The sequence below is a fragment of the Vigna unguiculata genome, chromosome 10 (genome assembly GCF_037176805.1).
Source record: "Vigna unguiculata cultivar grain cowpea cultivar isolate G323 ecotype 2 chromosome 10, ASM3717680v1, whole genome shotgun sequence".
Lineage (NCBI taxonomy): Eukaryota > Viridiplantae > Streptophyta > Magnoliopsida > Fabales > Fabaceae > Vigna > Vigna unguiculata.
Genome location: NC_140801.1, coordinates 30,663,114 through 30,684,948, shown reverse-complemented (window position 1 = coordinate 30,684,948; position 21,835 = coordinate 30,663,114).

Here is a 21,835-nt window from a genome sequence, read left to right as displayed (position 1 = left end):
TGCGTGGCTGTATTGACGGCAAAGGTTACTGTGTGCGCAAGGAACCCTAGCAGAGCAGTACATATGCCTCTGGACACAAAATGCGTGATGTATGGGCTTGGTGGATGCTGAACAAAGGAATTGGTTGGACGCGTAATACTACTGGAATCACTGACAGTTAGATGAATTGGGCTCGACCCAATAAAGGTGATGATAACAAAACAGGCTGCAGCAGGACGGGTGGTGCGGGAAGCATTGGTGCATGATGTATGAAGGCATTGGCAGCCCAATTAAAAATGCTGCTACGTAGCTGGCCCAACACGTTCCATTCCACACTTCATCAAATGCTTCAATTTGAATAGTTTGGCTGCAATTAGTAAACCAACCCTATTAGACAACTTTTATTTAATTAAAAGAAAAATAAAAGAAAATAAAAGAGTGGCCTAGGCATTGGCCAATGCTATGAAAAGCCTCTTAGGGTGATATTCATCATCTGAAGAGCTGTATAATACAAGAACATATTAATGGTTTCCAAAAGGATGTGTGGCAAGCGGCCTTCTTTTATGAGAATGTTGACGTTAATGACGCGAGGTTTGATGTAAATAAGGATGTGGTTGATGGGGTAGTTATAGATGAGCTAGAATCTAGCCCGGAAGGGGATGGAGAGAAGGAGGTGATGAATGCCGACGCAAGTGGTGATGAGGTGGTGGCGGAAGGTGCTGAGCAGGAGGCGGCTTAGGATTTTAGATTTAATATTTCCAATTTGCTTAATGATTCCAAGTTTGTAATAACTCGTACATTGTTTTACTTTAGTGCTTGATATGAATGCCCGTTTATGTTTATATTGCATTTGTTTGAGGCCGGATACTTGTGTGTTAATTGTTTTTTATATGTAAGTGGGTGTTTGATGTATGGGATGTTTACGTGCGATTATTTGTTAAGGGTGTTCGACCCAGGCCGCTTATCTTTGGTAAGCGTGGGAAGCTTAAATGAATTAACCAATGAGTTAAGGGTGTTCGACCCAAGCCGCTTACTTGTGGTAAGGGTGGGGAACTTAAACGAATTAACCAACAAGTTAAGGGTGTTCGACCCAGGCCGCTTACTTGTGGTAAGGGTGGGGAACTTAAACGAATTAGCCAACGAGTTAAGGGTGTTCGACCCAGGCCGCTTACTTGTGGTAAGGGTGGGAAACTTAAACGAATTAACCAACAATTTAAGGGTGTTCGACCCAGGTCGCTTACTTGTGCTAAGGGTGGGGAACTTAAACGAATGAACCAACAAGTTAAGGGTGTTCGACCCAGGCCGCTTATTTGTGGTAAGGGTGGGGAACTTTAAATGAATGAACCAACGAGTTAAGGTTAAGGGCGTTCCACCCAGGCCACTTACTTGTGGTAAGGGTGGGGAACTTAAACGAATTAACCAACAAGTTAAGGGTGTTCAACCCAGGTCGCTTACTTGTGGTAAGGGTGGGGAACTTAAACGAATTAACCAACGAGTTAAGGGTGTTCGACCCAGGCCGCTTACTTGTGGAAAGGGTGGGGAACTTAAACGAATTAACCAACGAGTTAAGGGTGTTCGACCTAGGCCGCTTACTTGTGGTAAGGGTGGGGAACTTAAACGAATTAACCAACGAGTTAAGGGTGTTCGACCCAGGCCGCTTACTTGTGGAAAGGGTGGGGAACTTACACGAATTAACCAACGAGTTAAGGGTGTTCGACCCAGGCCGCTTACTTGTGGTAAGGGTGGGGAACTTAAACGAATTAACCAACGAGTTAAGGGTGTTCGACCCAGGCTGCTTACTTGTGGTAAGGGTGGGGAACTTAAACGAGTTAACCAACGAGTTAATGGTGTTTGACCCAGGCCGCTTACTTGTGGTAAGAGTGGGGAACTTAAACGAATGTGGAAAGTTAAATAAAGAATGGTCATAAAGTTGGAAACCCTTTGTATTATTCATTGAATCTGGGGTGCCTCGTTAAAACCTCCTTGGCCAAAACACTACTTAGGGAAAAAAGACCAGGTGAGGAAAAAGAGTACACCCAAGGTTACAAGTGTTTTGATGTGATACAATACATGTTTAACTAAAGTAAAATTTGAGATGGGACACATTCCAAGTGTTAGGTACTTCTTCCCCAGATAAATGCTCCAAGTGATATGCTTCTCCTCCCGCGTCTTCACGTATGCGGTATGGGTCATCCCAGTTGGTGGAGAACTTGCCATCCTTCTTTCTTGCACTGCTGGCCATTCTCCATACTACGTCTTCGCTTACGAACGATCGTGGACATAGGTTTGCGTTATACTTTCTGGCAGCTCTTTGTTTGGCAGCTAAGTTGCGTATCTGGGCTTTTTCTCTAAGTTTGGGTAGGAGGCCAAGATGAGTGGCCATGTTGTGATGGTTACGGGTTGGGTCGTATAGTTCTTGGCGCAGGGATGGTTCGCCAATTCCGACCGGTATCATGGCGTCTGCACCGTAAACTAGGTTGAATGGGGACTCGTTTGTTGATGACTGAGGGGTGCACCTGTAGGCCCATAGCACTTCTATTAGTTCTTTGGGCCATCGGCCTTTGGCGTTGTCTAATCATTTGCGTAGTTCCACTAGAATAACCTTGTTGGCCACCTCTGCCTGTCCATTGGTTGGTGGGTGTTCTACAGAACTAGTTATGTGTTTGATGCCCAGACCAGTGTAAAACTTGGCTAGTTCCTTATTTATGAATTGTCGGTCGTTATTAGTGATGATAGTATGCGGAATGCCATATCGGCATATGATATCTTTCTAGACAAATTGCTGGACTTGCTGGGCTGTGATGGTGGTTAGCGGTTTGGCTTCTATCTACTTAGTGAAATAGTCACGGCTACTATTAGGAACTTCACCTGGCCCTTGCCGGGGCAGAAGGGGCCGAGGTTGCCATGTTTTTGACACGGTTTGCATTTCTTGACGTAGTCTTAGCAATTCGCTTCTATAGTTGGCCAGAAGTAACCGGCTCGAAGGATTCTGGTGGCCATAGTACGTGCATCGGAATCGTAGCCGCAAATGCCTTCGTGCAATTCCTTAATTATATACTGCGCTTGTTCCACAGTGACACATTTGAGAAGCGGCTGAGCATATCCGCATTTGTAGAGGTCATCGCCTATCATGGTATATCTGGCTGCCTTAGCCAGCCAAGTTTTGTCAACATCTTGTGGGGGTTGCCAGTTTGGAGATATTGGATATAAGGGATGGTCTAGTTGTGAGTTTGGGGAGGGGTGATGTTGTCGGTTGGGGTGTGGGTTAGGTTGTGGCAGGTATTTGTGATTGAAGGAGTGGATAGTGTTTGTTGCAATAGGGATCGGTGGCGGCTTTTTAATTTGGTGCTGGCTAATTTGGATAGGATGTCGGCTCTGATGTTGTCGATTCTGGGAATGTGTTCGATGCAGACTTGTTCAAAGGCGGAATGGATGACCGCGCAAACAAGATGGTAATATTATAAGAGGATGGGGTCCTTAATCTGGAATTCGTCATTTAGATGGCCCACAATAAGCTTGGAGTCGGTTTTGCACGTTAGAGTTTTGACGCCAACTTCGTGGGCAAGGGAAAGGCCTACGAGGATGGCTTCGTACTCGGCTTGATTGTTGGATGATTTGAAGGCGAAGTGGAGGGATTTTTCAATGAGGATATCGTTGGGCCTTTTGTAACACTATACCAGCACCGGCACCTCTCAGATTCGAGGAACCATCTACATGAAGCGTCCACTGGTCCTCTGTGGGTGTCTGTTGGAGGTCATTAACAAAATCTAGGAGGCATTGGGCTTTAATGGGGCCATGGGGTTCATAACGAATGTTGAATTCCGACTATCAACACCATCTCGAGGTCGTGGAAGTCGTCGTCTGTGATGGGAATGGGTAATATGGTTGATGGATTGGATATGGCAGCGGTGTTTCTTTCTGGCAGAAGAAGTGGATCCTCCACTAGTGAAGCCACCAGAGATGGTGTTGATAGTGCCACGTAGGGGAGGATCGGCGGGGGTGATGTCGGTGCGAGCCGATTGGGGATCCTGGTTAGCGGGTTGGGCGGGGCGTTTGGAGGGTGCCTATGGTCAGATCGAGGGGGTGACGGGATCGAGAAGGGTGATCATCTCTGCGGATGAAGCGGCAAAAGTGACCAGCACGGACCAATTCTTCTATTTTATTCTAGAGTGCTTTGTAGTCTTCTGTAGTGTGGCCACGGTTGTGGTGGTAGCGGTAATATTTGGTCATATCAGCATTAGGGGGAGTGGTTGTCTTGCGTGGTGGCGGAATGAGGTCAACTTGCAGGGCCTCATCAAGGAGGCGGGATCGGGCTACAGTAAGGGGGTGTATATGGTAAAGTGGGGTTGGCGGGGCTTGCGTGGGCGGGTATCGGGGTGGGGGGATTGTGGGGTGGGGTTGGCGGTGGTGGCTGCATAGTCATTGCAAAATTTGGTGTGGAGGGTCTGCATTTCCTCCATGCGAACATAGTCGACTGCACGCAACTTGAGGTAGACATTGTTGGCGAAGGGGCCGGGTTGTAGGGTGAGTGCCATATATTGGAGGATCATTTCTTGGTTGAGGTGTGGGGTATGAAGGGCTGCCTTGCTGAAATGGTCGATGAATGCCCTGAGTGGTTCTCCTTGTTCTTGCCTAATGCCCAGGAGGGAGATTGTAGTGGTTTGATGTGGTCGGCTGCCAGCGAAATGGGTTGAGAACATATGGGAGAGAACGTCGAAGCTGTCGATGGACTAGGGTGGAAGGGTTGTGAACCATTCTAGAGCAAGGCCTTTGAGGGTGGTGGGGAAGGCTTTGCAAAAGACTGTGTCTTGGGACGTGTACTGGGCGACATGGGTGATGTAGACTTTAAGATGTTCGTTAGGGTCAGTTTCACCAGTGTAGTGGTCTAGTGTGAAGGGTTCCCACTGGGCAAGAATGGGGGTGTTAGCGATGAAGTCGATGAAGGGGTGGCGACATTTGGGTTGGTGGGGTGGTAGCGGATGGGGGGAATGAGATGGTGGACAAGAGTGGGAAAGGTGAAGGTGAAGTTGTGAGGAGGGATGTGGGTTGCCGGAAGGTAGTGTGGGTTGTAAGGTGGGACATGGGTAGTGTGTAGGGTGGTACGTATGTTGTATGGGACCTGGGTGGTGGGGAGGGTAACAGCAGGGGTAGGGGCTGCGGTGTGCCCCAGTTGGGTGGAGGGGAAGTGCATGGGATGGGTAGAGGGAATAAGTGTTTGTTGGGTGGTGGTGAAGGTGTGAGAGGTGGGGTTGTATTCGCTTTCTTCTTCTGTGGGCTGGAAGACCGGGGACCTTGCAGCCTCAGATGCCTCCTTGGCTTTTCCTTTCTGGGTGGGATCGACTTCGATCTTTCGTCTGAGGCGAGAGTTCTCTTGTCGTAGCGCCTCCATCTCATCAGCGTTGCGTTTCTTCAGATCTGCCAGCTCCTATTGCATTTTGGCCTGGCCGTCTAGGATGGCGGCCAGGTCAGGGGTGATTTTAGCAGGTCCTAAGGGACCAGCATCTGCCTGCTTGTTAACTCCAGCTCTACTGCGGGTTGAAACCATCTTCGGAGAAAAACGGGTACTAAGGTGTTGTCTCATCCCCCACGGTGGGCGCCAATTGTTCCTGCAGAGAAAATGCTATGTTAGATTTAAGAGCTTCCATTAATGTAATGCCTTTATCAGTTTTTACTTCACTTTATCTTGGACCTCTTAAATCTACTGGTGTGGTCATTCAATTGGCCAACCGTAGCACAGTTAACCCTGCAGGTGTGCTAGAAGATGTGCTTGTCCGTGTGGACAAGTTAATTTTTCCTGCAGATTTCTACATCTTGGACATGAAGGATGATGAAGGAATGAGTTCAACCACAATTATCTTGGGAAGACCATTCATGATGATAGCACGTACCAAGATAGACCTGCATGTAGGATCCTTGACTATGGAGATAGGAGATGAGAATGTGCAGTTCAATGTCCTAGAAGCCATGAAGCACCTGATTGAAGACCATTCTTTGTTTTGTATTGATTTATTGAGTAATGTAGTGAACAATTATGCTTTTGGACTTTTGGACGTTTTATCTGGTTTTTCTTTTTCTTTGGATTTTTCTCTTTCGAATATTTCGGGCTCAATTTTAGACGAAAGAGAAAATTGTAAAACAGGTGATATTGAGGACACGGTGTCACTATTTGATACCTCTGTGGCGTCCGAGTGTGATGCTGAGGTGGCTGAAATTACCTTAGGCAGTAAAATGTTGCCATCTGTGGAACAGCCACCTACTTTGGAGTTGAAACCTTTACCATCTCATTTGAAATATGTTTATCTTGAGAGGGATGGGAAACTCCCTGTTATTATATCTGCCTTGCTTACTGACGAGCAGGAACAAAAGCTATTGCAGGTTTTCAAAGATCACAAGCGAGCAATAGGCTGGACTTTGGCAGATATTCCTGGTATTAGTCCTTCTTTCTACATGCACAGAATACTCTTGGAGGAGGATGCTAAGCCAGTAAGGCAACCTCAGAGGAGACTGAATCCTCAGCTGATGGAGGTTGTTGATGAAGGATTGACCCCAACCAAGGATGGAGGCACATGCTTAAGAAGACTAAGCATGTTTAGAAAGGAAGTTCACTAATCCTTCATCCCTTTAATTTGTGTTTGTTATTTTTGATTCCCTAAGTTGACTTAGTTGAATCAACTTTAGTTGACTTGTTGATCTGATGAAGGATTATCTTGTCTTTTTTTTAAGATTATTGAATATGGTGAGTTGATTAAGAAAGCTAAGTGAAATCCCCATTGGACATTAAGATAGCAAGCTATCTAGATGTGAAGGTTCCTTTCACAAAACTCAAAAGAAGAAGATGATGGATTGATTCAAAACGAAAAGGAAATGGAAAGCACATAAACCATAGAAAACCAAGAACAATTAAAGGAAGAAGAAAACACAAAATGAAAAGGAAAGAAATGGTAAAAATGTGAGAAGCACGCCACTACAAGGCTAGGCTAGAAGCCATGGCAACCTTGAAGATGAGTGGATGTGTGCCGCCACTTGCTATGCAAGATAAGGCTTAAAAGTATTCACTCCCAAGGGAGGAAACTCTCACAAATGGTTGAGACACAAGAGTGTTTTTACTTCAAAATGTTCAACCCTTTTACATGTCTAGGAGCACCCCTTATATAGAAGAGTTTAGGGGTCTCTAAGCAAATAAAAGATACATAACGATGTCTCTACAAAAACCTAATCTTAGCTTCTAGAAACTAGGTCAAATAAGGTTACAAAAATGAGAGACAAAAGAGCTAACTATGGTGTGTGCAAGGCTAATTTCGTTCTAGCATAAAAGGAGACAAAGAATGTGTCTCATATGTCTCCAAAAAGTGGCCAAAGTGTGCTAAAAACAAAGGAGACCAAAGGTACATAGGTACACTTGTTTTATGCCTTTTACTTTATGCTTTATGCCTTTGCTTTACTCTCTCATCCACATCATTTATGCTCCCCAATCACCATGCGCCACCTAGCATTGCTTTCTTACTCCTAATTAACCTACAAAGCAAATAAACATAGATTAGCATGTTGGCTTAAGTCAAGTCAACTATAGTCAACAAGTCAAACCTAGTCAAAGGTCAACAAGTCAACTAAAGTTGATTCAACTAAGTCAACTTAGGGAATCAAAAATAACAAACACAAATGAAAGGGATGAAGGATTAGTGAACTTCCTTTCTAAACATGCTTAGTCTTCTTAAGCATGTGCCTTCATCCTTGGTTGGGATCAATCCTTCATCATGATCTTTGACTAGGTTTGACTTGTTGACTATAGTTGACTTGACTTAAGCCAACATGCTAATTTATGTTTATTTGCTTTGTAGGTTAATTAGGAGTAAGAAATCAATGCAAGGTGGCACATGGTGATTGGGGAGCATAAATGATGTGGAGGAGAGAGTAAAGCAAAGGCATAAAGCATAAAGAAAAAGGCATAAAGCAAGTGTACCTATGTACCTTTGGTCTCCTTTCTTTTTAGCACACCATGGCCACTTTTTGGAGACATATGAGACACATTATTTGTCTCCTTTTATGCTAGAACCAAATTAGCCTTGCACACACCATAGTTAGCTCCTTTGTCTCTCATTTTTGTAACCTTATTTGACCTAGTTTCTAGAAGCTAGGGTTAGGTTTTTGTAGAGACATCCTTAGGTATCTTTTATTTGCTTAGAGACCCCTAAACTCTTCTATATAAGGGGTGCTCCTAGACATGTAAAAGGGTTGAACATTTTGAAGTAAAAACACTCTTATGTCTCAAACATTTGTGAGAGTTTCCTCCCTTGGGAGTGAATACTTTTAAGCCTTATCTTGCATAGCAAGTGGCGGCACACATCCACTCATCTTCAAGGTTGCCATGGCTTCTAGCCTAGCCTTGTAGTGGCGTGCTTCTCACATTTTTTTACCATTTCTTTCCTTCCCATTTTATGTTTTGTTCTTCCTTTAATTATTCTTGGTTTTCTATGGTTTATGTGCTCTCCATTTCCTTTTTGTTTTGAATCAATCCATCATCTTCTTCTTTTGAGCTTTGTGAAAGGAACCTTCACATCTAGATAGCTTGCTATCTTAATGTCCAGTGGGGATTTCACTTAGCTTTCTTAATCAACTAATACCATATTCAATAATCTTAAAAAGGAACAAGTTAATCCTTCATCATTTGGTATCTAGAGCTTTGGTTGTCCTTGAATATGGTGTTTTCATGTTCTAACCTTGTCTTGTGAAGCTATCTTTGAATGGTCCACATAAAAATAATGCTGGCAGAAACTTTTCACGATTTTAAAAGATTAAACTGCACCTGCTCAGTGATCCAAAAATTACGTTCTCTATGTCCAAAGAAAGCTCTATTAGTCTAGGTTTTAACAAAAAAAGAACCAATGCATTTGGAGTTCTTTGGAGAGAGTTATGATTGAAATAGTGAGCAAAGGTCAGAGCTGCCGAGATCACCGCGAATCAACGTTTTTCAGGTTATGTTGGGCAGTTTTGGCTGCTGTTTTTGTTACTCTTCTTACTCCTAAATGTTGTTGGATAACATGTCTTTGTGTGCTTAATCATTGACCTTCATTTCCAAAAGTTTAAATGCATGATAGCTACATGTTTGAGTCTTTAAATGTGCCTAACTTTTGCTTGAGTCATATGTCATATGTTAGTTTGAAGTTTTCTTATTCTTGTTTTTCCAAGTATTTGAATCTTGCTTTCACTTTATGTCTTGTTTGATGTACGCTCCATGAAATTGATTTTGGCCTAAAACTTGAGGAACTAAGTGTTCAAGCCACCTAAAACTCTTTCTCACCATTTTATGAAACTAGTTGTGAAAGAAGAAAAATTTGTACCAATTTTTGCCTAAAAACCGAGAGCAACCTTGCTCCTTGGTGAACTAAAAGTGTGTTTTTCAATAGGTGTTATGCTACTAGTTTTCATACTTGAGAATTAGGTGATATTGGCTAATTAGTTTCATGCTTTAGCTTGGTTATGATCTTTCTTGGTGCATGCATGATTTAAGACTTCAAGATGCTTGTCAAGTACTTTCCATAGAGTCTTAAAAATTTGCTTTTCTTGTGTTAGTGTTGTTCAAAGTTTTGTCACCAATACTTTTCTTTCCTTAGAGTTTAGCTTTCCTTGTTTTTGTGCTTTTCTTGCTTGTCACTAGGTGTTCTTTGTTTTGTCTTAGTAGTTTTCTTTTCTTGAAACTTTTGGGGTATTGTGGTCGAATCACTTGTCTTGCATTTGAAGGTTTTGAACAAGTTTTTAAAAGTGTTTGCTTCATTCCTTTGGTGGATTTTGAGTGCTAGCCTTGCCTTGTTACTTTGGGAGTGTGGTCTAAAACACTTGGGTTGCATTTTGGGTTGGATTTGGTCTCGATTTTCATGTTGTCTAACCCCTAATCCATTTATTTTGTCTCGGATTTGAGTGTTTTTGTTGTAGGAATCATGGCTTAAGGAAGAAGACATTAAAGTAACTCAACAAGTCCTCATTAACTTTTCAATTGGAAATTTTAAAGATGAGGTGTTATGTGATGTTGTGCCTATGGAAGCAACTCATATTTTGCTAGGTAGGCCATGGCAATTTGATAGAAAAGTCTTTTATGATGGCCATGCTAACACCTATGCTTTCTCCTTCCAAGGCAAGAAGTTCACACTCCTACCTCTCTCACCCAATCAAGCAAATGAGGACCAAAATAAAGTGAAAGATAAGAGAAAAGATGAAAATGAAAAAGAGCAAGTTACCTCCAAAGTGTTACTTGACTCCAAAAAAAGATTTCCAAAGCAAGATGGACATCACCATTCTTCCTTCTCTTCCAAGGCACAAAAGGAAGACCCAATGCCCAAGCATGAGAGGAAGAATGGTCTAGAAAAGAGGGATGGCCTAACCAAAGCTAGGGGTAATACCCTTAGAAAGGATGGAACAAGAGCTCATAAAAGGGAGGTGCAAATCCTCCTCCAAATCAAGTCAAGCTCCATCTACAAAGGCTTAAAGAATTTGTGGTCAAATTCTCTCCAAGGAGGGGAGGATGATGAAGGATTCACCCCAACCAAGGATGGAGGCACATGCTTAAGAAAACTAAGCATGTTTAGAAAGGAAGTTCACTAATCCTTCATCCCTTTCATTTGTGTTTGTTATTTTTGATTCCCTAAGTTGACTTAGTTGAATCAACTTTAGTTGACTTGTTGATCTTTGACTAGGTTTGACTTGTTGACTATAGTTGACTTGACTTAAGCCAACATGCTAATCTATGTTTATTTGCTTTGTAGGTTAATTAGGAGTAAGAAATCAATGCAAGGTGGCACATGGCGATTGGGGAGCATAAATGATGTGGAGGAGAGAGTAAAGCAAAGGCATAAAGCATAAAGAAAAAGGCATAAAGCAAGTGTACCTATGTACCTTTGGTCTCCTTTCTTTTTAGCACACTATGGCCACTTTTTGGAGACATATGAGACACATTATTTGTCTCCTTTTGTGCTAGAACGAAATTAGCCTTGCACACACCATAGTTAGCTCTTTTGTCTCTCATTTTTGTAACCTTATTTGACCTAGTTTCTAGAAGCTAGGGTTAGGTTTTTGTAGAGACATCCTTAGGTATCTTTTATTTGCTTAGAGGCCCCTAAACTCTTCTATATAAGGGGTGCTCTTAGACATGTAAAAGGGTTGAACATTTTGAAGTAAAAACACTCTTGTGTCTCAACCATTTGTGAGAGTTTCCTCCCTTGGGAGTGAATACTTTTAAGCCTTATCTTGCATAGCAAGTGGCGGCACACATCCACTCATCTTCAAGGTTGCCATGGCTTCTAGCCGAGCCTTGTAGTGGTGTGCTTCTCACATTTTTTTACCATTTCTTTCCTTCCCATTTTGTGTTTTCTTCTTCCTTTAATTGTTCTTGGTTTTCTATGGTTTATGTGCTCTCCATTTCCTTTTTGTTTTGAATCAGTCCATCATTTTCTTCTTTTGAGCTTTGTGAAAGGAACCTTCACATCTAGATAGCTTGCTATCTTAATGTCCAGTGGGGATTTCACTTAGCTTTCTTAATCAACTAATACCATATGCAATAATCTTAAAAAGGAACAAGTTAATCCTTCATGAGTAGTGAAGAAGGAAGTCACCAAGTTGCTACAAACAGGTATTATATATCCCATTTCTGACAACACTTGAGTGAGTCCTGTACATGTGGTCCCCAAGAAATCTGGGATCACCGTGGTCAAGAATGAGAAGAATGAGTTGATTCCTACTCGTATTCAGAATAGCTGGAGGGTCTGTATTGATTATAGAAGACTAAACCAGGCCACCAGGAAGGACCACTTTCCTTTACCATTCATGGACTAGATGTTAGATCGATTGACAGGTAAGTCTCATTACTGTTTTCTTGATGGATTCTCTGGGTATTTTTAGATTTGTATTCCCCAGAGGATCAACATAAAACTACCTTTACTTGTCCATTCGGTACATATGCTTATAGGAAAATGCCATTTGGCCTTTGCAATGCTCCTGGAACATTTCAGCGATGTATGATGAGTATTTTTACAGATTTGTTGGAGCATTGTATTGAGGTTTTTATGGATGATTTTAGTGTATATGGTTCATCTTTTGATCACTGCTTGTCTAATCTTGGTAGAGTCTTGGAGAGATGTGAAGAAACTAACCTTGTTTTAAATTTTGAAAAATGTCATTTTATGGTGGAACAAGGTATAGTTTTAGGTCACGTTGTTTCCAAGAATGGTATATCTGTAGATCCTGCTAAAATTGATATTATTTCACAATTGCCTTACCCCTCTTCTGTGAAAGAGGTTCAATCTTTTCTTGGACATGCAGGATTTTACAGGAGGTTTATCAAGGACTTCAGCAAGATAGCCAATCCTTTCTCCAACTTGTTGCAAAAGGATGTAGCATTTAACTTTGGAGAGAGGTGCAAAGATGCGTTTGATACATTGAAAAAGGTGCTTACCACCACTCCTATCATCCAGCCACCTGACTGGACATTACCATTCGAGCTGATGTGTGATGCATCAAACTTTGCAGTAGGAGCGGTGCTTGCACAAAAAGATGGGAAGCTATCACATGTGATATATTATGCTTCCAGAACGTTGGACACAACGCAGGCTAACTACACCACGACTGAGAAGGAATTATTGGCTGTTGTGTTTGCCTTGGACAAATTCAGACTGTATATAATTGGTTCCAAGGTAATTATTTATACTAATCATGCAACATTAAAATTCCTTTTGAAGAAAGCAGATTCGAAACCAAGGTTTATCAGATGGATGCTACTGCTCCAAGAGTTTGACATTGAGATTCTAGACAGAAGTGGAGCACATAACTTAGTAGCCGACCATCTTAGCAGGATTGAAAATGGAGAAGATAACATTCCTATTAAGGATGACTTTCCTGATGAAATCCTCCTAACATTGACTGTTGTGAAAGGTATGTTTCCTGAACCTTGGTTTGCTGACATTGTTAACTATTTGGTTGTTTCTGCTATTCCTCCTTCCTTCTCCAAATATGAAAGAACCAAGCTAAAAAGTGAGGCAAAGTACTATATCTGGGAAGACCCAATCTTATGGCGCATTGGTAGTGACCAAGTCATAAGGAGATGTGTTCCAGATATCGAGATACCTCATATGCTTGAGTTCTGTCATTCGTCTCCTTTTGGTGGACATTATGGCACACAAAGAACAGGTAGGAAGGTGTTGGATTGTGGATTATATTGGCCTGCTATCTTTAAAGATGCACAGAGGGTATATGAAAATTGTGAGCAGTGCCAAAGGGCAGCCAGATCCATTACAAGAAGGGATGAAATGCCTCAACAACCTATGTTATATTGTGAGGTATTTGATATTTGGGGTATTGATTTTATGGGTCCTTTTCCTCCTTCTTTTGGGTTTTCTTATATTTTTCTTATTGTAGACTATGTCTCCAAATGGGTGGAAGCCATAGCTACAAGGACTAATGATTCTCGAGTTGTTATATGTTTTGTCAGGTCTAACATTTTCTGTAGGTTTGGGATACCACGAGCCATCATCAGTGACCAGGGGACTCATTTCTGTAATAAGCTACTTGAGAACATGTTGAAGAAGTATGGGGTGACACATCGCATTGCTACACCATATCACCCCCAAACTAATGGGCAAGCAGAGATCTCTAACAGGGAGATTAAAAAGATACTAGAGAAAGTAGTGAAGCCTAGTCGAAAGGATTGGGCCACAAGATTGGATGATGCACTTTGGGCACACAGGACAGCCTACAAAGCACCTATAGGTATGTCGCCTTTTAGGGTGGTTTTTGGAAAGGCTTGTAATCTACCTGTGGAGATTGAACATCGGGCCTATTGGGCCGTGAAAGCATGCAACTTGGATTTGGAAGAAGCAGGAAATGAGCGAAAACTTTAGTTGCAAGAACTAGAGGAGATTAGACTTGCAGCCTATGAAAAGTCAAAGTTCTACAAAGAGAAAACAAGAAGTTCCATGACCAAAAGCTTGTGGCTAGAAAGGATTTCAAGGTAGGCCAGAAGGTGTTACTATACAAATCCAAGCTTGGTCACATGAGTGGTAAGTTGCGCTCTACTTGGGAAGGACCATACATTGTTACAGAAGTCTTCCCTTGTGGAGCAGTGGAGATCAAGGAAGAATCCTCAGCAACAACTTTTAAAGTTAATGGGCATCGTCTTCGGATATTCAATGAAAATCAAGATATGCTGAATAAGACGATGGATGGGATGAACTTGACTTCTCCCTCATACCTTCCACCTTGAGGAGGTAAGTACCCTTCATACTTTTTCTTTGCATTTTATACATATTGAATACATTGAGGACAATGCATAGATAAAGTGTGGGGGTGTGGGGAGATTTCCCCCTTTTTCTGATTTTGTTTTCTATTTGTTTTGTTTTTCCTTTTCTAATTTTGTTTTCTGTTTGTTTTTATTAAAAAAAAAAACAAAAAAAACAAAAAAAGTTTTTGCTTTCAATAAAACATGTTGACATTGGATTTTTTGGATTTGATTCACTAATTGGAACGATTATAATTCTGGGAAAATAAAAGTCATGTGCTTTGAGTGGATTGTTATCTTTGATTTACTAATTGAGTTGATTTGGGAGTTTCTGGAATAAATCTTTTGTGAAAGAGTTTTTGACCTTGTGAGTTTTGAGCTTTATTGTAAGGATGAACTACCATGTGTCATTCCTATTTTTTTTTTCTTCTTGTGTGACTTGCTCATGTCTTGTTGGTACTCAAATGTTTAGCTTGATTTTGTTGTTTTGCATCTTAGGTGAACATGCATGATTTGATATGACTGAGGCATTTCTTGTTTTCAGCTACTTGGCAAAATAAGCTAACCATGACATTGATTCATTGGCAGCCCCTTGAGCTTAAACCTCTTTTTCTTGTTTTGAGCATATTGCTAAACCTTAAAAAGAAAAAAGACCATGTTTTTCCTTACCTTAGGGAGAAAAAAGGAGCTAGTGGATTATGTTGAGATTGATTGAGGAATAAAGTGTGGGGGTGAGTATTTCCCCCACAAAGTTATAAAAATGGCAAAAGGAAAATAATTGTTGATGACAGAGTGTTGAAATGAAAAATGATTGTTGTCTGAAAAAGAGCAACAAAGGACAAAAGAAAAAAAAAACAAAGAAAAAAGTCCTCATAATTTTTGAATGCATGTTTTCTGAAAGCTGTGAATATTAGAGTCTTGCTAAGCATTGAGAGTGTTTACTTGCATGGGTATTTTGAGTGAAAACACAAGCCAAAACACTTGAGCGAATTTTGGTGAGAAAATATACATTTAACTTGAGTGTTTCTCTTTCATATTTGATTATCTTGTAAACTTAAAAGATTAACTCATGTGTGAAAAACAAAATTTTATCCATTTGTATGTGCATGACAACATGATTTCTTGAAGATTGATTGGTTTCCATTTGTATTCATTCCTTTAATCCACTGAAAATATGGAATAAAAGAACTCAGAATAAAAGTTTTGAAATTGTTCAATTTTTCCCAGGAGTGCAAAAGGATAAGTGTGGGTGTGTGAGAGTTCAAATTTTTGCCCTAATTTAATATTTAAATTTGGGGATTTAATTGAATTTTCTGTGCTTAAAGATTGATTTAATTAGGATTTGTGATTATTGAATTTGTTGAGTAAGTTTGGTAAAAGTGGCGTAAAAATTGATTTTAGTTGCATAAAATATTATTGGATATTCTAACGTTTGTTAATGCAGCTGGAATTTATTTTTGGTCATTGATAGTGTGGATTTGAAATATTCAAAGTTACAAAATAAGTCCAAAATCAGGAAATTCTTGAAAAGAATAAATCAGGAGCTAAATGCACCCCTAGATTTTATTTGCACACTCCTTCTAAAGTGGACCACCAACAAACCTGTTATACACCCCCAATTTTCACTAAGTTGCATCCCTCCTACCACTTAAACTCCACTCAACCAGATCATGCCATGTGGCAATCCTCAACTTTTAAAATTGGCCAACTAGAACAAGCCACGTGGCAACAATCCTTGCACTAACAAGTTGTCCAATGAAAGGCTGCTACGTCATCATCTTCATCTCCCAAAACAGAAACCCTAATTTTCCTCAAACCCTAGCCGCCACCATCAACCTCCACGGCAGCCGCCACCTTAGCCGCCAATCTCGCCGGAGTTCGGAGCAGCGCCATCACGCAACAGTAGCTCCACACGCATCTGAACCTCGCCGGCCACCACTGCATCACGCCGCAGCTGCACAATTCACGGACCTCGCGCCGTCGTGAGTAGCACCTCCATTTTCTCACTGCACCTGCAGCGAACCAGTCATGGCCACCACGCCGGAAACAACACTCAGGAATCACCACCAGCGCATCTCCATCGCAGCTCCGCACACCACCTGAACAAAGCACCGTGGCAGCGAGGCATTTCTGCACTTCGCGCACCATCCATGGAAGCCACCGCGAGTTCTTCTTCCTGCGAGCGTTCAGCCACCTCTGCAGCACCGCGTCGCACCATTAACGCAACAACGAATCAGATCTCCCATCCCGCACCTGCGAGCCTGATTCGAATCTACAGTACCGCCGCCTCCATCTTCTCCGCAACGCACCTCCCTCGCGCCATCCGCACCAACACCCACCAGAGGAGAAGAGAAGCCGCCACTCTCGCCAGAACAGTCGCAACAGCAGCCACGAATCTGCACCTTCACGTCGGAGCAGCGCAGCCACCATATTCGCACTGTAACAACGCCTCCATCCTTGCGCGCCGTCACTGTTCGTCGGAGCAGCACCAACAGCGTCGCAGTAGCACCACCGTGGACGAGCCAGTGTCGGCAGCAGAGGAGCAGCCGTCATTGCCATCTCCATTGCCATCTCCATCTCCATTGCACCTGCAGAAACCCTAATTATGGAGAGAGAAAATGCACTGCCACGTGTCAGGCTACTATTGGACAGTCCAATTGGTCAACTGGTCAACTCTGGTCAAATGGTCAAAGTCAGCAGTCAACTCTGGTCAAAACTGCAAAAATGGTTAAATAAGAGGGGCAGAATTGGAAATTTGGCAGAAATTAAGTTGCTAATTAATTAAATAAAAATAAAAGATTTTAGCAACCGACAGATAAAGCCCAAAGTCCAGTTGAAGCCTATATAAAGAGACTTAAGGGAGCAGAAGGGACAACTTAGACACTTAGAACTCTCTGGTTTTGGCAGATACCGTCTCGACCACATCTCTCATTCTTTCTTTTATTTTCTTTCCTTCATATCATCATGTATTCCATCAAAGCCATGGATGGCTAAGCTTTTAGGGTTGATTCCACTGTAATTTCTTAACTGGATTCTGAGGTTAGATGAATTTATGTGTTTGTTATTTTGATTATTGTTGTGGTTTTTGTTTATCTATGTCCTTTGCTTCTTAATCGAATAGAAAATAATGATTTTAATCTACATGCATGCTAATCATATGAGTTAAAAGGTTTTTAAATTAAATTGAGACTTTACTTTGATTTTATTTATAAACTTTCATTTGATTAAATAAGTTTTTGCCAATAATTGAGACTTTACTTTGATTAGAGGTAATTACTTTAACTAAAATTAGTCAAGACTTTACTTTGATTAATTAAGTTTTCTATTTGGTAAAGAAACAAGGAATAGACATGATTAGGCATAGTAAAATTAATTGAGACTGTACTTTTATTAAATTTACTATGGACAATCTAATAATTCTCACTTTTAATTGAGACTTTACTTTGATTAAAAGTGAGAATGCCAACAAATGAATTGAGTCTTTACATTGATTGATTTGTAAATCAACAACAATAATTAATTTAACAATAATCTCTAGATAACCAATGAAGAATCTTATTTAGAAAAAGCAGTGAAATTGACCTATTTACTATTATTGTGTTTACAATCTTCCGTGTCATTTTCTTTGCATATCAAAACCCCCTATTTTTATAATTGCTAGTTTTAATTGCATTTTTAAGAATCAAATAGTTGAGATCAATTCCGTATTCGTTGTGAGACGACTCAGGGTTATCATAACCCTAACTATTTTGTTCACTACTAATTTGGCAATACTGAAGTTGCTAAAGTTAAGTGGTGGTAATTTGATCGCCCAACGACAGCGATAGTCTGATCTGGTTACTTCCCTAGTTGGCTTATGTCGTCCTTGTCCGTGTACTGTCCTGGGTTGGCTTATGTCATCCTTGTCCGTGTACTGTCCTAGGTTGGTCGTTCCTTTTGCGACCTTTGTTATGAGTTTAGGCCGGTTTAGGTTTATGCCAGCCCGGGCCGTGTACCTTAATTGTTTCCGGCATATATGTGGGGTTGTTCGTTGTTAGTTATATAATTAAGTTGGTCAGGTACGGTACAGAAATAGATAAATAAATTGTATCCAAGAGACGTGGCACAATCTGAAGCATCAGTTTAATTGAACAATTTTCGCTGCATTTCGCCCCAAAGCCAGGGAATCCGTTCCCAACTTTCTCCATTTTCCACTATTCATTATTCATTTATTAGTAGTTTCGCCTCATTTACACGACATTTAATTAATACACCAAACTTGAAGCCTCGTTCAACGAAAATAAATCAAAACCTCGTTTTTTATGGAAAAGAACAATACATCACCGGGAGAAAGGAATTTGGATAATTTCCTTTACCTTTATGACAATAATGTTACTATAGAAAAAAAAATTACATTTGATGTTCCTTAATTATGAAATCGCATTCTCATCTCAATAAAATGTTTAAATATGTTTTAACCTCTTCAACTGAAACTAAAAATTTGTCAACCAAATTTAAAATTATTTTTTTGACTATGGAATTTGAGAAAAGGAAGTTCATTTTATTTTTTTTCGTTCTAAACACTATTAAAAATTGTACTTAAATAAATTATAATTAGAAATCTATTAGATGGTTATCTAATTTGATTTTACAATTTTCTTAAACATTCTATTATATGTTTGTTGTAACGTCCCATTTAATTTAATACGTAAAATTAAAGGAAACGTCACGTGATAAAAGCATAACAACGCAGTCCAGGGTTCCTTAACATTACCCCTACGAAACTGGGCACACCACGATGCCGATAAAGGAAAGCTGATATACGGGTACACGTAGATTGAAGTGTAGAAATACGGAAAGAAATACATGGGCCGTGGCCCTAAACAAACACGAGGACGATTCCAGCCCAGATGGCTAAGCTACTGGATCACCGCTCCCTTGCTGACCACGAGGAACTCGCCCATCTGCTCCCATCAACCCAAGTTGATGATCATCGCAAGGAGAACAACCACATACATCACAAACATACAACAAAACGGGTAAGCTAGAGCCAAACAACATAAAGCATGCAGTTAAACATATTTTCATCATCTCATATTCACACAGCAACCAAACATGTTATGACTCTTCATCCATTACACTACGACTCGACTCGACTCATCCGGATACGTATAACTTGGTCGGATTCAGCGGATGCTTGCACTTGTGTGGGTACCCCTGCTCGAACCTGAGCTGCTCGATCCTGAGCCATATATTACCAGTGTTACAATAAATCAAATCTCTCCCACCACAAGGTTAGCCCTTAAATGAGTTTCAGGCCTCCTGCTACTCCCACCACAAGAGTCAGTCCGCTCTAAGTGAGACTAACTGACTCCTCGGAGCGTCAGGATGCAACCTTACCTTGAATCCTTACCTAGTTATACAGATGGGGCACCACCATGAACATCCACTAACAGGGGCCATGGAATTACGTCCCGACCACTGAAGCGCAACCCCGGAGGTCTCACCTAGAGACCCCAAGGAATTATACGCTGACACGGACCAACGTTCATACATCAGCAATTAAGAGAATATTAAATTATATTTTTCAATCCCATATCAACCCTTGAAATTAAGCCCTCATATGCATCGCCTCTCGAATTCATACCTCTGATCAATACCACCCCAATGAGTCTGGGGTCTCATCTCATGACAACACCATGTTCTTTTAATTTCAAACCACCCATTTATTTCGCATGTTAAGTCTCATACCAACTCATTCATCCACAATTCATGAATCATGTCAAACATACATTTCATGCTCCATTATATACATATACATCATCACACAATCATTCCCAGTCAAAACAGATCACACGGGAACATCAAAAGTCCAAAAACATAGCACGGCCTCGCCCAGCATCTCGCCCAGGCTGAGGGGTCTCGCTCAGGCGAGATGTCTCGCTCAGGCGAGCCTCCCCTCGCCTAGGCGAGAGGGCAAAAACAAGTGTGTGGCCATCACGGGATCTCGCTTAAGCGAGATCCCTCTCGCTTGAGCGAGTGGCCTACTCGCTCAAAAGGTGAGCGAGTCGCCTGGGCGAGATCTCGTGCAGAGATCTCCCTGTTTCATCTCGCCTAGGCGAGATTGACTCGCTTGGGCGAGATTAGCAGGTCTCGCCACTGTTCTTCACTGAAACAGCCATGAAAACCAACCAAACCACACATGCAAAGCACTCCCACACCTCCAAACGACAGATCCAACCGTACAGACAACAAATAACTCATAAACAGCTCAAAAAGGACTCGAAATTAGAACTCTAACTTCCCGTACCTGGGGTTCAAGCTAGCAAAACGCTCCGCCCCGCGCAACGACTGGTAGACTGCTCCTAGGACGTTTAGCAGCTAAACTGAGCGGCGGAACAGAAGAAGGAGCGGGTTATTACCAAACCCTAACAATACAGTGGACACAAACCATGAAAGGAAAGAGCGCGAGCTGGGGGGTGACTTACGTGAACAGAACAACGGCCAAGTCGACGTAAATCTGCAGATCGTCGGAACCCTAGCAGAGGATGAGTGTGTGCGGCGGCTGCTGCCCAAGGCAAGGACAAGGGATTCTGAAGAGTGTAGGGTACCCCTTAGGTTTAGGGCAGACCTAAGGGTATAGGTGTTTGGGCTGGCCTTAGGCCCAACTACAAGGGCGGCCCACCTACATTAGGGCTGAAACCAAAAACAAATAAAATGGGCCTTACATTCTCCCCAACAAGAAAATTTTCGACCTCGAAAATAAAGACTTACCAGACAAACAAGTGCGGGTGTGATTTTCTCATGTCCTCCTCTAACTCCCAAGTCGAGTCACCTGTCCTCCGATCCCAGATGACTTTGACAAGACTGACGGTCTTTCCACGACGTTCCTCAACCTTGCTATCCTCAAGAGCGATGGGTGGCACTTCCACTGTGAGATCTTCCCTGACCTGGATATCCTCAGCTTCCAACACGTGAGCCGGATCGAATACATACTTCCTCAGCTGTGACACATGAAACACTGAATGAAGGTTCGCTAACTGCGGGGGTAAGGCTATCTCATAAGCCACTGGTCCAATCCTCCTCGTGATCTGATACGGGCCAAGGAATTTGGGTGAAAGCTTCCTTGAGCGGAGAGCCCTTCCCACGCCCGTGGTTCGGGTCACCCTCAAGAACACGTGATCTCCTGCTGCAAACTCCAACGGCCTCCTCCTACGGTCTGCATAGGCCTTCTGTCTACTCTGCGAAGCCAACATCCTATCTCTCACCATCCTCACCTTCTCGGTGGTCTGGGCTAACAACTCGGGTCCGACCAACACTGCCTCTCCATCCTGATACCAACAAAGAGGAGTCCTACACCTCCTGCCGTAAAGAGCCTCGTATGGCGCCATGCCAATGCTTGCATGAAAACTGTTGTTGTAGGTGAACTCTATCAAAGGCAACACTTCATCCCAAGCTCCCAGGTGGTCCAATATGCAAGTCCTCAACAAATCCTCTAGTGACTGGATCGTCCTCTCAGACTGGCCATCGGTCTGAGGGTGATAAGCTGAGCTCATAGTCAACTTGGTTCCCAAAGCCTCCTGTAAGGTTTGCCAAAACCGGGATGTAAACCGTGGG